This window comes from Pituophis catenifer, unplaced genomic scaffold (assembly GCF_029215685.1).
Source record: "Pituophis catenifer annectens isolate HBS135680 unplaced genomic scaffold, rPitCat1.0.hap2 SCAF_1, whole genome shotgun sequence".
NCBI lineage: Eukaryota > Metazoa > Chordata > Lepidosauria > Squamata > Colubridae > Pituophis > Pituophis catenifer.
The window spans coordinates 90,870,754-90,887,674 of record NW_027256881.1 but is presented as its reverse complement, the minus strand read 5'-3'; the positions used below and the strand labels follow the sequence as shown (position 1 = coordinate 90,887,674).

Genomic DNA, 16,921 nt, shown 5'->3' with positions numbered 1-16,921 from the left:
TGATTTTAACATTCTTATTATAAGAGGATTAACCAAACAGATTTCTTCAGAATTGAAGCAGCATATAAACCTAGGAAATAAATATGTCTACATCAGTCCCCCAAATCAATTAAATCATCAATTCTGTCAAATGGGACATAGCCTGCAATAGTCCAGCATTATTTATTTGTGACCAGCCCATATTTATTTATTTATTGGTTCGATTTATATGCTGCCCTTCTCTGGAGACTCAGGGTGGTTTACAATCCGTTAAGCAATAGCCTTCATACTTTTGTATATACCTGCTTAGAAGGGCTTTCGCCCCCCCCCCCAAAGTGGTGTTCTTTTTTAATACAAAGTCATCTTATTGCCCCCACAATCCGGGTCCTCATTTTACCTACCTCGAAAGGATGGAAGGCTGAGTCAACCTTGATATTGGCTGTTGTTCATTTCTGCATTACTATCTAAGTGTTTATTAACATGCTCCTTAATCTGCTCAAAAACCTTGCACAGCACAGAAATCAAACTGACAGGTCTGCAATTTTCTGTCCCTTCTGCTTTTTGCACATGTAAAGATTTGTTCTCCTCCAGTCTTTTGGAATTTTGTCAGTTCTCCATGAGTTCTTAACCAGTATAAATAGCAATAGCATTTAGACTTATATACTGCTTCACAATGCTTTATAGCCCTCTCTAAGTGGTTTACAGAATCAGCATCACAGAGGTTTGTGCTAACCTCTGCTAATTCTTTCAAAATCTTAGGATACATTTCATCTGGCTTGGGAGACTTGAATTCATTTGAATTAGCTAAGTATTTTTTAATCTTTCTTTGACCATCTTAAGTTGCAATCCCCCCCCCCTTCACTAGAGACATAATAATGGCCACCTAGGAGTTTGTTTTCCCCTAAGGAAAGATAACTATAAAATATAAGACAAGACATTCTGCCTTGTCACCTGTTACCAATTCATGCTTTCTTCTATCAATAGAACAAACAGCCTATTTACCTTTCTTTTGGTTTCTTTCATAATTAAAAACTTGAGAAGACTTTCTTGTTGTTTGGGTTATCTCATAAAAGCTTCAGTTCAGTTCTGCATTTTAGTTGTTCTGATTCTTATCATTTCTAGAAACTGCCTTGTATCTTCCTTTTGTAATATATCTCTCCTTCCATTTCCTATAGATGCCTCTTTTCCTTTTCAGCATTTCAGAAACTCTGGTGAATATCAACATGGTGTCCTTAGATGGCTTATATTTTCCTTCTAGAAAGAATTATTTGCAATTGTGCAATATCTCAATGAAAAATATCTAAATTTTCAGGTTTTCCCAAACTTGTCAAACATTTTTCACATTAAGGAATTCAAGCAATGGTATGTATTCTTATCTTCTTTCAAGTTCATCTAAACTACTACTATACTGAAATCCATCATATCAATTTGCTATTATTCCTGAGCTTGAAATTGTGAAAGATAACATGATTACTTTTTTCCAAAGTTCCAGCCAACTTTACTCCAACCAATTCTTCCCTCTTGGTAAGCAGACTCCTTCTTTAGCTAAAAATAATTAAAAATTGCAAAAATGAAACATGTATTCAGTGGTCACAGCTATATTGGTTTTAGGTGAATACAGGTTATACAGGTAGTCCTCGACTTAACAACCATTTGTTTAGTGATTATTTGAAGTTACAATGGCACTGGAAAAAGTGGCCAATGACCGTTTTTCATACTTATCACTGTTGCAGCATCCCCATAGCAACATTTTCAAAATGTGTACCCTTGGCAACGGTGTTTATGATGGTTGCGGTGTCCCTAGGTCATGTGATCACCTTGTGCGACCTTCTGAAAAGCAAAGTCAATGGAGAAGCCAGATTCACTTAACAACAATGTTATTAACTTAAGAACTGCAGTGATTCATTTAACAACTCTAGGAAGAAAGGTCATACAATCGGCAAAATTCACTTAATGTCTTGCTTAGTAATAGAATCTTTGGGCTCAATTGTGGTCATAAGCTGAAGACTACCTGTAATGTACATTCTGTGGCAGTATGTTAAGGATTTTAGTTGAGTTGTAACTGTCAAGAGTATTTCAGGAGTTAAATCAAAAGTTTTCTCAAAAACTGAAAGTATTAGCTTGAAAAACTAACTAAATCCTGGAGCAAAATCTATAAAGTAGACAACAATAGTCAGAACCTTTGAAAAAATTTAACAGGCCTATATTTTATTTTATATAGAGTAAAGCAACGTTTCTGCTTGAAAATGATGACACCTAAAATGTAAACTAAAATGCTTTCAAATTCCTCATTTATAACTTACTCATGAGTATATATATTGGTATATGCTGGTTACATTTAACATTATTTAAGTAAATAGCCATTAATACAACTTGACACTCTTGATTCTCCCTTATCCTCATACCACAAACTTTTTCTGAGGGTTATTCTGTCTAGTTGATCAGAATATTTAAAGATACAAAATAACAGAATAACAGAGCTGGAAGAGTCCTTGGAGGACTTCTAGTCTTCTAGTCCAACCACCTGCTCAAGCAGGAAATCCTATAACATTTTAGACAAATGGTTGTCCAATCTCTTCTTAAAAACCTCCAATGTTGGACAACCCTCAACTTCTGGAGGCAAGTTATTCCATTGATTAATTGTTCCAACTGTCAGGAAATCTCTTCTTAGAAATTTCTATGTTGGTTCCGTTTTTGATTAATTTCCATCCATTACTTCTTGTTCTGCCTTCAGGTGCTTTGGAGAATAGATTGATCCCTCTTCTTTGTAGCAGCCCCTTAGATACTGGTATTGGAACACTCCTATCATGTCATTCCTAATCCCTTCTTTTCATTAAACTAGAGATACCTAATTCCTGCAACGATTCTTTATATGTTTTAACCTCCAGTCCCCTAATCATCCCCTAATCATTTTTGTTGTTCTCTGCACTTCTTCTAGAGTTTCAAAATCCTTTTTTATATCATGGCAACCAAAACTGGATGCAATATTCAACTTCTCAGGGTATTATAAAGTGGTATTAACACTTCACACGATCTTGATTCTATTCCTCTGTTAATGCAGGCTAGAACTCTGATGGCTTTTTGGCAGCTGCAGCACACTGCTGGCTCAAATTTAAGTGAAATGTCTACTAGGACTTCAAGATTAAAATCAAAATGAAACTATCAGATGAAATACTAGATCAAAAATTAATTTAAGATGCTATTAATTTTAACTATTAGACTGTTCACATTTTCATATAAAGTTATTCCAGAAATGAATATTTCATTTTAAAGTTTAAGCCTTAATATGTTTCAGGTTATGCTTCCTTTTCTTAATATCAATAACTGTTGGACTGCATCTTCAATTTTATTCTCAATTGTGTTAAAACTGGTAAGTACATATGTTAAATATTACACTTCCACTTCTTCAAGAACAATTTACTTGATATAAACAAAAAAGAAAAAATGTTATCAATGTTAGAATGTTGATTTCCTTAAATTTGAGGCAATATTACTGTGAATTTAATATCTGGCCATTTTCAAAAGTGTTCATTTAATTTATAACACTATCACACTACAAATGTAAAGATACAGTATAAATCAAATCAAATTTCTCCAAGAAAGTTTTGCAATCTAATGAATATTATGTTTTCTTAAGCACTGGTAAAAAATCTAAGCATACTTTCTCAACATGGTCATCTACATCCATGTTTCTGCTGGATCTAAACAAAATAAATTCCTAAAATTTTGGTAAGATGTAAATGCCATGATAAATTACTTTCAGTAAAGCCTGTTCAATCATGTGCTTAGTTATTTTTTCTTTGATTGAAATACAACTTCATGGATCTTTTTAAAGATTGGTCACTCATTACCAATAGCAATAAAGCTATTCAGAGACATAATAGCAATAACACTTATATACCATTCCATAAGTTCTTTACATCACTGTCTGATCTAACATTGTTTACATTCCTTACTCAGTATTATCATTGTCATTCAGATTGCTTACTAAACATACACATTTTCATTAAAAATGAATGTATTGCAAACTACTACTGATAAATATGTAAAGGAAAACTTGTAAATCTGTACTTGAATTTTTCTTTTTGCATTGCAAATTTTTCCACTTAGGGATTATTTTCCATTAAAATTTGAATAAAATTGCAAAATAAATAAATGGGACAAGCAGATTCCGTTATTCATATTGCTATAGAACTGGTAACCATGCAACCTTAGCATTTGTACACACTAACTGCCAACATTTAGTACTTCTAATCATCCAACACAATTCTTTGATAAACAACAATAGTTGTCACCCCAAAAGGAACCATTAGTTTTTTTTCATGTCTACAGAACTAACCCAGCATCACCTCAGGAGGAACCTGCCCTGGATTCCTTTTGAATTACATGCAATTATGAGTTATTTACTGAAAAAAATGTGCATGCAACAGTGATGAATATACAAAGATTTTGGATTTAAATATATAAAAAGAATGACTGGTTATTAGATACTTAACCTACACATACAATATAAAACTACAATAGTTCTTGACTTTCATTTAGTGACCATTCAAAGTTACAGTGGCACTGAAAAAAGGACAATTTTTCACACTTAACAACCACTGTATCATCTCCATGATCATATGATCAAAATTTGGATGCTTGACAACTGGTTCATATTTTTGATGGTTGCAATATCCCAGGGTCATGATCTTTTGTGATCTTCTGACAAGCAAAGTCAACGGAGATGCCAGATTCACTTAACAACCATGTTACTCATTAACAACTGCAGTGATGCACTTAACAATTGTGACAAGAAAGGTCCCAAACATCACTAGCAAATATTTCCCTTAGCAACATAAATGTTGGGCTCAATTGTGGTCATAAATTTAGGACTACCTATATTTCAAATTCAATGAAAGATAGTAAACTTTTGTGAAGTTAGTTACCATGTTGTTTTTGAATGGGCCAACTTGACATACAATAAATTTTTGCTACACCACAACATAGTTTTCTTTGAGAAAGCATGTTGTTATAGTCCAGCCACTGTGATCTGTATACCATGTAAACCATGATGACTTGCTCAACTAATTGTGGTTAAAACTTTGCTCATCATTATGCATTTTAATACACAAGAATGCAGTTCTTTTATGCTATACAGCTTTGACAAAACACTAGATTTCAAGATTCATTTTATTTCATACCAGCAATAAAACACTTTGATTTTATGACAAAACAAATACAAATATTTTGTACCAGTTGAGAAAAACTGAACAGCTGCTTTCAATAGAATCCAACAGCTAGTCATGGGTTCTGATTCTCTGAATATGTTAAAGCAACTAGACATCCATCTGTCAGTTATTTTAATTTAGACTCCTGCATTGAGTAGGGAAGTAGTATACTTGATGGTTCAGCAAGGAGTTTCCAAATTGCAAAAAACTCTATTTTAGTGAAATTGAGGATATCACCTAGCTAAAATTATCATTCCATGAATGAAGACTCCTACACCAAGAAGAATAACAAAGTGCTTTTAGCTAGCTCCCCCTTCCTTCCTGATTTTTTAAATGCAAACACAAGCTGTAATCCATAACCAGTTTATTTAAATACACAGCAGCTTACATCTATGCGTTCCACGAATGTGCAGTCATCAGTTTCAACATTTGCTGAATAAAGAAAAAGAATCACAATATGTTAGTAGCATATCTCAAGTGTTTTTTAAAAAACTACTTACGCAAGACAAAGGAAACAAACCATCAACAGGAAACAAAAGAACAGCTTTCTGATCATACAGCACTATGCTGACAAGTATGATGCTGCCATTTGGAATACATATGAAAAGGCAAAGGTTAGATTGCAGGCCTACTACTAGGTTTCCTGAAAATCAGATTCAATCTACTTCAAATTATATTTTTAAAAAATCCCTAACATTGCTTTGCGTATATATAAAGATAACTGGTGACAGATTTCTCCATTATCTTTCCTTAGAAGATACTTCAAGCAATGCAACATGTGGATTTCCAGTTACATAGCAAGACATCTCTTCCACTTTCACCCATCCATAGCCTAAATCTTCTCTAGGTGAACTCTCTAGATATCAAGAACAATTATACCCAATGTGGAATGTTATTCTAGCAGAAGACTACCATGGAAACAGAAGAGTACCCTGAAATAGGATAACTCAGCAGTAGACTTCAAATTAGAATACCAAGGTTTACATTTCCTTATCAATTCCAAAATAACACATGATGATGTTAAACCACTTACTTTTGTAGCACAGAACCTATTAGGAGTTAGGCACCTAAGTCCCGAATTTGAAGCAAAGGAGATGTACTTAAAACTATTTGAAGAGACTATGATAAGTGGCCAATGAATGAGTTGATGCAATATCCATGAGCAAGAATATTAATATTTAAAGCCACATTTTTGTTTTAACACTATTTTAAAATAACTTGATTCATGGGAAGAGATGGATTGGATGAATTTTTGTTATATTTAATATCAATAATTTATTTAAGCAAAGTGAAAAGTAATTCAAGATAACCCATATAAATAGGTAGTTGTCCACTTGCTGAAGAAAGTACTGTGTGGCAAAAACATTTGGTCCATGCATTATCATTTATTCCCAAGGTAGCAAAAATAGCAAATAGCTAATAAAAAATAGCAGGTAATCAGATGTCATAGAAGAAGCATGCAATTTATAGTATTTAGATCAAATGTCTTGTCCTGAGTTCAACTTTAGAGCAACTTGGTCCAATCTTACCAGAAGCAGTTCAATATTTCAACTTCAATGTTTTATACCTATATCTTTAATGTGAAATCTGCTTCTCTGTGGCCTCACATATGGAAAGGGCTGTATTTGCCAAGACTATAAACAAATTGAAACATGTCTAAGTTTTGAGAAATTTTAGAATCATTGTATATAAATAATCCAAATGAATAATAAATTGATTTTGTAATTGGTATTATATTTAATATATTCTAAGATATACTGTTATATAAAACTATTCTGTAAATTGTATTTATACAGCACATCACATAATTAATAGCAACAGGTTCAACAGGATTATTTCCTAAATTATAAACCAGTACAAATTATAGAAGATATACAATACTGCCTCACTATTAACAATATCCTCTTATAACAAAGGCCACAAGCTAAACTTAGTTGAACCTACTTCAAGCAAGCAATGAGCTTGAATACTGTATACTACCTTTTCTTAGAAAAACAGTTTTTACATTAACTTTGAAGAAGTTTAATCAGTAGGCAGAACTAGATCGCACTATATTCTAGTAGAATAAACTTCCCAGTTTCTAAATTTAAAATATTCTGTGGGACCTAGAACTATAAGCACAGCTTTGTTGAAGCCTTTTTGATATATAGGTAGTCCTTGACTTACAACAACTGAGTCCAAAATTTCTGTTGCTAAATGAGACAGCTGTTAAGTGAATTTTGCCCCATTTTAAGACCTTTCTTACCACAGTTGTTAAGTGAAACACTGCAGTTGTTAAGCAAAGATAGTAGATTTCTAGAATTTTTTTCTTTTTTCTTTCAAATGTCAGGAAAATATAGTAGGAAAATTAAAGTATAACAATACAATATGACCAGATAGGTTGCAGCAACTAGGTAATTCTGGATGACATTGAAAGACCACCAAATTAGGTTGGGAAGACTAATCAGCATCCTGGGAAAAGCCAATAACAAAACACTTTCGTATAACTGCCAAGAAAATGACATAGATTTGTCCATGCAGTTACCCAGGATCAAGTTCAACTTGAATATTTACTTTTTAATATAGTAAACTAAAGCAGAATAAAAATTTAAATGAATTAAATTCATTTTTAAAAGATGGGAGGGGAAACAAGAAAAACATGGAAACTATTCATGCAACATTCATATAGAGAAGTACTTATGAAAAGGTAGATCTTCATTAACGATCTTAAAGACCGTATAAATGCCTCACTAATATCAGAAGACTGCATTCCATGTGCTAAAAGTAAAAAGGCCCATCCAAAGTTTTGCCAGATGGAACTCTGTGGTTCTCAGCACATGAATGTTAGCCGTTTTCTTCTCAAACTAGAAGAATCAAAGACATTTCTCCTAAAGCATAAAAGAACCAAACTTCTCTTGGGTTTTAAAAGAAACATGCCATTTCAGTAAAGTTGAATAAAAAGAACAAAAATGCTTATTTCAGAATTACGCCTACACGTAATTCTACACGTACGCTTTATAAGGGAGGCATCCTTTTTTGCTCATTACACTTTTCATTGTCTTTGTATATAAACAGGGAAAGCAGGACAATTAAAGCAAACAGTCTCAAAAGGAGTGGCATGTTATTCCTCCTCTTCAAACAATGGAAGGTAATGTGTTTACTTTTCCTAACCTGGCAAGCAATCATACATCTCAAATCAGGTAATTACTCCAAATATTTCTGATCGTCCAATCGTAACCAATCCCTCCCCCCCATCTGTAGACCTGGAAGAATGTTTTAGTGGTTCTGTTGAAGATACTGGTAGAGGAACGGAAGAACAAAGTCAAGGACCAATCATCAAGGAGAAAATCTATGTCGTCAGGAAGAGTTGACACTGACTTGATGGCACATACGGTAATCAATATGTTGCAGATATTGAAGGAAATTCAGTACTATAAAATTTAGAAAAAATTCCTAGAAATACTCTTTTATGAGAGAGATTTTAAAAACCTCTATAAATTAGCGGTATTTTTGCTGTTTACATGTGCAACAGCTCATGTTACATCTGGACATTATTAACTTTTCAGAAATTTGGAAATATTATTATAAAACCTGCATTAACTGAAATATACTTCTCAATTTTTCTCTGTTCTATTATCTAGTTACGTCTTTGTACTGTATGTTTGCTAAATTTCAACCAATTCCTAGGAGAGGGGACAAAATTGCTCATAATTATTGCTGCACAGGTTGCTTATGTTCAAAAGTTATTACCATGATTGTTTAATAATCAAATCATTTCACCCCAAAACAATTTTGAAATCATTTTACTTAAGACTGTAGTTTTATTTCCAGTATGTTCTAAGCTTACTCCAAAAACTACTGATCAACAACTTGAACTAAATTTCAAACCAGTAACTATACTGAGATAATATGTTCATTAAAATAACTGAAAGTTTACAAAGCAATTCTATGATCAAAGTTTCAAAAACTTTTAATTAGACAAGATGAACAAAAATTAAAAAAAAAGGGTGTGGCAAAGAAATATAGATCGTATTCAAGTCACATCTGTACCATTCTTACATAACATATCCGTAGATATGTACATTGGGCCTTTTCCAGGACAGAAAATTGGTTAAATTACAGAAAAATGTTCTCAAAGCATGCTGAAAAAAGCAAAGAAGGAAAACATAAAGACAAAATCCTTTGTATCATATTTTTGTACCTGTTAGAGTATGTCACAATAGAAAGATATTAGTTCAGTTTATCCTTTGAGATTCAAAACTGAAGCCAATCTAGACAGAGCTCTGTTGAAATAAAAGAAAGTTATTATCTATATTTCCACCATCCTTAATAGTTCCCTAGCCACTTTCTCTCATTTTCATCAACAAGTTATCCAGAAACAATGCTTCCCCATAACATTACAAAATAAACAAGTTACAGTTTTCCTATTCCATCCATTCCATTTTCTCATACCATACAATATCCTAGCCTGGAATATCCTGCAGGAATGAAAAACAATTAGCTAGGTAAGATTAAAAGATGGGACATAATATTCATAGGTCTTCACTCTTCAAAGTATGAAGCTAACATCTTCATCAGGTTAAGCCCGACTCTTGGTGACTTCAATCTTCTCCATCTTACCTACCCTATATTCTCCATCTCACCTACCCTAAACCAGAATTATCACTTTAACCTTTAATGCAGAGATTGTGCATACAATTCTGAGTGATCATTTCTCTTATGTACATGTCCTCCTACTGATTCAGATTTATGTTAGCATAATCTAATACCAAATGTGTCCTCCTAATAAATTAAATTTAGGATTTTACAAGTGCCACTACTTTGGAGAGAAGGACAAGGTTTTTTTTTTTTCTTTTGTCCTATCAAATGTTCAATAGAAAAATCCTGAATAAAGCTTGTTGTATAATGCCACCCTCTCAATATTTAGATTAACAGGACAAAAAGAAAAATCTTACAATCTTCATTTAAAAATATCATTATAAGAGTGCTATTGTGGGGTTTAGATTTTTAAAGAGAATCACTGATGCATAATTATGAGGATGGTAGATATAGAATTGGAGAGGCCCAATTTAAAGCACACCTTCACCCAAAGCATTCTGGATATATTTTCTCAGTCCAATTTACCTCATAGAGTTTCTGTTGTGAAAAAAAACAGGAGGAGAGAGAGCACTACCTACTGTACACTGTCTTCGGCTGCTGCAGACTAGATAGGATATAAGCCTCACAAATATTGTAATATTTTCCAAAACTGTTAGAATCATCATCATCATTTTTCAATAACTTAAATATGATTCATACCCTAGCTGCATTCATAAAATACTCCTGCCTTCCCTCTTAAACAATTTTTTTAATGGTGATCTTGCCCTGTGGTTTTTTCCCCCCAAAAGGAACCACAGCAGCTGTCTCCAATGTGTAAAAACAGAATTGACAGATCTCCCCCTTTCCCACTTTTAGCGGCTTCCCTAATAAATTATGATCCCGAGATTTTGTGGGCGAACTTCCAAAAAAGTGTAGCCGCTGTTCATTCTCACACTCGCCCCAGGGCGCACTTTGGGTGTTGAGCACACACGCACACACACAGACACACGGCAAGGTGTAAAAAAGGAGGGAGATTTCAACCAGCGCCAGCTCCAGGATGCAGCTTAACTAAAGGAAGTTTCCAATGGCGCAGGAGATTGATTCTTTCTTTCTTTCTTTCTTTCTCTTTCTTTCTTCTTCTTCTTTCTTTCTTTCTTTCTTTCTTTCTTTCTCTTCCTCTATCTTTTTCTTTCTCTTTCTCTCTCTCTTTTTTCTTCCCCCTCTTTCTCTCTCCCTCCCTTTTTCTTTCTCTCGCCCTCTTTCTTTCTTTCTCTCTCTTCGTCCCTTTTTCTTTCTTTCTATCTCTCCCTCCCTCTCCTTTCTTTCTCTCTCTCTTCCTCCCTCTTTTTCTTTCTCTCTCCCTCCCTTTCTTTCTTTCTCTCGCCCTCTTTCTTTTTCTCTCTCTCTTCGTCCCTCTTTTTCTTTCTCTCTCTCTCTCCCTCCCTCCCTTTCTTTCTCTTTCTCTCTCTCTTCCTCCCTCCCTTTCTTTCTCTCTCTCTTTCTTTCTTTCTGTTTTTGCAACTGGCACTGAAGGCGCCGCTCCCAACCTCTGCGCGAAAGAAACGTCTCCGGGCCGTCGGCGCATCTCTACATCTCACTCCACCGACCGCTACGCAACTCGTCAAGAACTCGGCTCGAAAGTTTCGGGCTCGTCGTCCGTCCGTCCGCCCCCTCTCGCTAGACCGCGTCCCCTTCTTCCATCCCACGAAAAAAAGAGAAACGGATTTCCCCGAGGCCGAGCGGACAAGCGCCTTCCTAGCGGAACTGCTGCAGCCCCCGCTCTTCTTCCTCTCCCTCAGCCCGACAGGCGGACTTTCGCGGAGGCGGAGGCGCCACCGATTCGAACTACATCACCGATCTGGCCCAGAGGACGAGGCGGCGACCGGCGGGTGGGGGGAGGCGGAGAGCAGAGCAAGAAGCAGCGCTGGCCACATGCCCCACCGAGCCGATCTAAGTCTGGGGCTGAAGATGAACAGGAGCCGCACCTCCCGGCAGAGGCAGTAACCGCTGCCCAGGGAGCAGAACCGACAGACCTCCACTCACCTCCGGCGCCCGAAGAAGGAAGGGGAAGCCCAGCGCCTTCTGCGCTCCGCCTCTCCCGCTCGCTCGGTGCCCCGCTGCCTGCCTCACACGCCTCCCCCGCTCCGAGCCCCCAAGGGGGAGGAAAAGGCGCCTGACGCCGAGCCCCGCGCTCAGCCCGCCAACAGGCACAACTCGCTCCCGGCTACGCGCGCTGAGCGCTCCCTACCTGCCTTCCTCCGGCTCGTCCCCGCGCACCGTCTCCCTCAGTCTGACTCAAAATTGAAATTCCCTGGCCGGGGCCGTCAGCCCCACCCCAGTCCTAAACTGCCTCCGCCTGGAACCACGCCCCCTTGGCGCCTCTAAGCCAATCAAAGGCCTGGGACAGCTCTCGACTCCACCTATGTCCTCTTGGGGGGGGTTTTCCCTGGCCCGTCAATCACAAGCATGGCCAGTTGCCTGCCTCCCTCCTGCTTTTTCTAGCCACGCCCAGCAATCGCCAGACTTGAAGTTTGAAGAACCGCGCCTTCGGGCCCGCGGGGCGCGCGCTTCTCTTCGCGTTAATGTTTTCTGCTCTGGGGACGAGAAATGCAAAGGGAGGAGGGGGGGAGATAAGCTGCCCTAAGTGAATTGGCAATTTAAAATGTTTCAGTGGTTCCTTTTTTCCCTGCCAAATCGTTTGTTGCAATTTTAGGCGGGAGACAAATCCGGGATGCAGCGCGATAACTGAGTTTTCTTTGGTCGGGAGCTTTTTAATGTCGCTTATGTCATCCATCGCGTCCCATATGCATTGCCCTCGGGATGATTAAAAACGCAGCCGTGTGAGATACTTGCACCAAATGGGGACCAAGCAGAAATATTTGTTAGCTCGCTTAATATTTTTTAGTTTTATTAGTTCCAGAGCGCCATCCCAATTGCTAGGATTCGAAATGATTCCCAGAATTCAATTAATTTTAATATAATAATGACCCACATTTTATAAGCTGCCCTTTCTGGGCTCTGGTATCTTGAAATCCAGGCAATAAATAAGATATCCTTTACTGACACTTTTTTTCACTGTGAACACACTGGTACACATCAAAAAATAATCAAAAGTGTTTTTCTGAATAAAAGGAAAGTTTGGACTTGCTATATTTCTAAGATAAAGGAGATGAGGCAGTGGGTCTTATTAAAAGGGCTTGTCAGTTTGAACTACACCAATCTCTGATGGGTGCAGGAGGACACAGGATTCTCCATGGGACTTTTTTGATGGACAAGGCAATTCTGGATATAACCTGGTGCCATGGTTTAGAAATAGCCACAACCAGCACATTTGAATTGTATGTAGAGTATTGGTAATATGTAGATCTAAGAATAAATATAATTCTACAATAGCAAATTTCCCTAGCTCCAAATTTTGGATCAGTTGTAGTTTCCATTTTGAATTCAACGATAGCCCTTTGTAGAATAGGGTGAAATAGTCCAGTTCTGTGGGGATCAGAGCATGTCCCTTGAACATCTTGGTCCAAAACAGGCCATAAGTGACACATCAATTGGAGCTGAGCAAAGGTACCATGGCTTGCACCAATCAGTCACCGATGCTCAAGTCACAGACAAGCATTGGGGGGGAAGGGGGAGAATGCAACCCTATCATACTGCTGGAGTCATAATTCTTTCTTGGTAGGAATTATATGAACTCATTTCTCCTCACACAGGTTCCTTTCACTTCTGGACACCAATTTGGACTTCCATAGCATCCACAGATTGTCTAGGATGGCAATAAACAAGTTGACTAATTAACAGTTAACAGATAAACAGATCTGTTAACTGATATACCTCACCTCTGATTGACAAGTTAGTATCAAATAGATGTTAAGTAACAAAGGACCTAGAGCCAGGTCTGAATCACCCCACTCTGGAATGGCTGAAGCTCAACTTCCCAACTTCTACAACAATTTCATCCCGTGCCCTGCTCCCTTCGTATTCCAAAAATCTACCAAATGTGGACAGAGGTGCCTGCCAAATTGTTGGGAAAATCCCCAAGTTCATCTGGATTGATCTTATTCATTCATTCATTCATTCATTCATTCATTCATTCAACTTTAAAATTATTTATATCATATGTATTAAAAAAAAATAATTCACTGTTCACTGTTCCCCCATAGCATTTACATCTATGCTCTTTTGCAAAATCTTTGAATACTGGCCCAATAGTCAACAATTATTTTCTGCTTAGTATAAATCTGTAAGTATATAGATACACATGGATAGCTATTTGCTTTTCACATAACTAAAGGATTAAAATAATAAATCATGTATCAATCACCCAAAATGATGAAATAAATTGATGTGAAGTTGGGAGAATAAAACAAATTCAATTACATAGTTTAACTTTACCACCTAAAATTATGAACTCCCCTTTTGATATTACAAAACTCTTAAGTCCTAGCACCATGGTCATGGATGTGGGATAATGATTCATGCAGTCCAACATCTGGCAGGTTAAGCTTGCCTGTGGCCTTAAAGAAATCAACACAATCCATTTATATTGTTTGTTTGTTTGTTTGTTTGTTTGTTTGTTTGTTTGTTTGTTTTATTAAATTTGTATACCGCCCTTCTCCGGAAGGACTCAGGGCGGTGAACAGCCAAAATTAAAATACATACAGTAGAAAAATTAAAATAAATTAAAACAGAATTAAATCAGTTTGGCTTCCCTAAATTTTTTAAAACCCTTTACCCATAAAATAGCCCATTAAAATTTTAAGCCAGCCTGGATTGCTGGAATAAGAAGGTCTTCAATGCTCGATGGAAAGTACGGAGATCCGGGATCAGTCGTATTCCTGGGAGTAGCTCATTCCAGAGGGCGGGTGCCCCCACAGAGAATGCTCTCCCCCTGGGGGTCGTCAATCGACATTGCTTGACCGACGGCACCCTGAGGAGACCCTCTCTGTGTGAGCGGATTGGCCGGTGGGATGTTATCGGTGGCAGAAGGTAGTCTCGTAAGTATCCGGGCCCTAAGCCATGGAGCGCTTTAAAGATGAAAACCAATACCTTGAAGCGCACCCGGAAGACCACCGGGAGCCAGTGCAGCTTGCGCAGGAGAGGTGTTACATGGGAGCACCATGTCGCCCCCATAATTACCCACGCGGCTGCATTCTGGACCAGCTGGAGCCTCCGGGTGCTCCTCAAGGGGAGCCCCATGTAGAGAGCATTGCAGTAGTCCAGGCGAGAGGTGACGAGGGCATGAGTGACCATGCATAAGGAGTCCCGATCCAGAAAGGGACGCAACTGGCGTATCAGGCGAACCTGATAAAAAGTCCCCTTGCCCACGGCCGTCATATGCTCTTCTAAAGACAGCCGTGCATCCAGGAGGACGCCCAAGTTACGAGCCCTCTCCGTGGGGGCCACTGACTCGCCCCCAATAGCCAGCGATGGCTCCAGCTGGCTATATCGGGATGCCAGCAGCCACAGCCACTCAGTCTTGGAGGGGTTGAGTCAGAGCCTGTTTCTCCCCATCCAGACCCGCACGGCCTCCAGGCACCGGGACATCACTTCAAAGGCATCGCACCCCAAATCCACAGATGATCTCACCCAGCGGCTTCACATAAATGTTGAACAGGAGAGGTGAGAGGACCGACCCTTGCGGCACCCCACAAACAAGGTGCTTCAAGGTCAACCTCTGCTCCCCAGCCAACACGGACTGCGACCGATCGGAGAGATAGGAGGAGAACCACCGTAAAACGGTGCCTCCCACTCCCAACCCCTCCAGCCGGTGCAGCATGATACCATGGTCGATGGTATCAAAAGCCGCTGAGAGATCTAATAAGACCAGAACAGAGGAACATCCCCTGTCCCGAGACCTCCAGAGATCATCAACCAACGCGACCAATGCTGTTTCCGTGCTGTACCAAGGCCTGAAGCTGGACTGAAACGGATCCAGATAGACAGTTTCATCCAGGTACTGTGGGAGCTGTCGCGCAACCACACTCTCAACAACCTTCGCCACAAAGCGAAGGTTGGAGACAGGACGGTAATTTGCCAAAACAGCCAGATCCAGAGAAGGCTTCTTGAGGAGAGGCCTCACCACTGCCTCTTTCAAGGTGGGAGGTAAGAAACCCTCACTCAGAGAAGCGTTTATAATCCTCTGGAGCCAGCCTCATGTAACTTCCCAGGTAGCCAGCACCAGCCAGGAGGGACACGGGTCCAATAAACATGTGGTTACGTTCAACCTCCCCAGCATCCTGTCCACGTCCTCGGGAGTCACAGGATCAAACTCCTCCCAGATAATATTCTCAAGACCCGCCTCGGACACCTCACCTGAACCCACCCAGTCAGAGTCCAGACTGTCCTGAGCGATTTTATCATGTAGATAATGTGCAAAATCCTCAGCACGCCCTTGCAAGGGGTCTTCCCACGCTCCCAGATGGAGAAGGGAGCGGGTCACCCTAAACAGGGCAGCTGGGCGATTATCTGCTGACGCAATAAGAGCGGAAAAGTAATTACGCTTTGCCGCTTTTATCGCCACTAAGTAGTCTTGATATAAGACCTCACTAGTGCTTGGTCAGATCCTGAATGACTAGCCCTCCAACTACTCTCTAGGCATCTTTTCCAGCGCTTCATCTCCCTCAGCTCCTCAGAGAACCAAGGAGCTGGGCCGATTCGGCCCCAGGTCAGAGACCGCAAAGGCACGACCCGATCTAAAGCACCAACGGCTGCCCTATCCCAGGCGGCCACCAGGTCTTCCATCGAGTCATGAGCCAGAGTCTCAGGGAATGGCCCAAGCTCCATTTGGAACCCATCAGGATCCATCAGGCGCCTGGGGCGGAACCACCTAGTTGGTTCCGCCTCCCTGCGGTGGGGTGTAGTGGTCAGGAAGTCAAGTCTAAGGAAAGAATGGTCTGACCATGACAAGGGTTTGATGACTATGCCCCCTGTATCTAGACCATTCAGCCACTGACTAGAGACAAAAATCAAGTCCAGAGTGTGTCCTCCTGTGTGAGTAGGGCCATGAATTAACTGGGTCAGGTCCATGGCTGTCATGGAAGCCACCTCCGACGTTTCACCGATGGACGGCAGGTTGAAATCCCCCATGACCAAAAGCCTGGGGGTATCAACCGCCACCCCGGCTATGACGTTGAGGAGCTCGGGCAGGGCTGCTGCCATGCAGCAGGGAGCCA

General features: G+C 39.3%; 1 protein-coding gene across 4 annotated transcripts in view; it reads right to left on the bottom strand.

Moving 5' to 3' along the window:
- EPB41L2 (erythrocyte membrane protein band 4.1 like 2) overlaps positions 1 to 12,022 on the bottom strand; it is a 92,884-nt gene extending 80,862 nt beyond the window's left edge. For all 4 annotated transcript variants that reach the window (XM_070932716.1, XM_070932717.1, XM_070932718.1 and 1 more), the window contains exon 1: positions 11,995 to 12,022. The gene's annotated coding sequence lies outside the window, so the exon portion shown is untranslated. The remainder of the gene's footprint in view (positions 1 to 11,994) is intronic.
- Between the last annotated feature and the right edge of the window lie 4,899 nt (positions 12,023 to 16,921).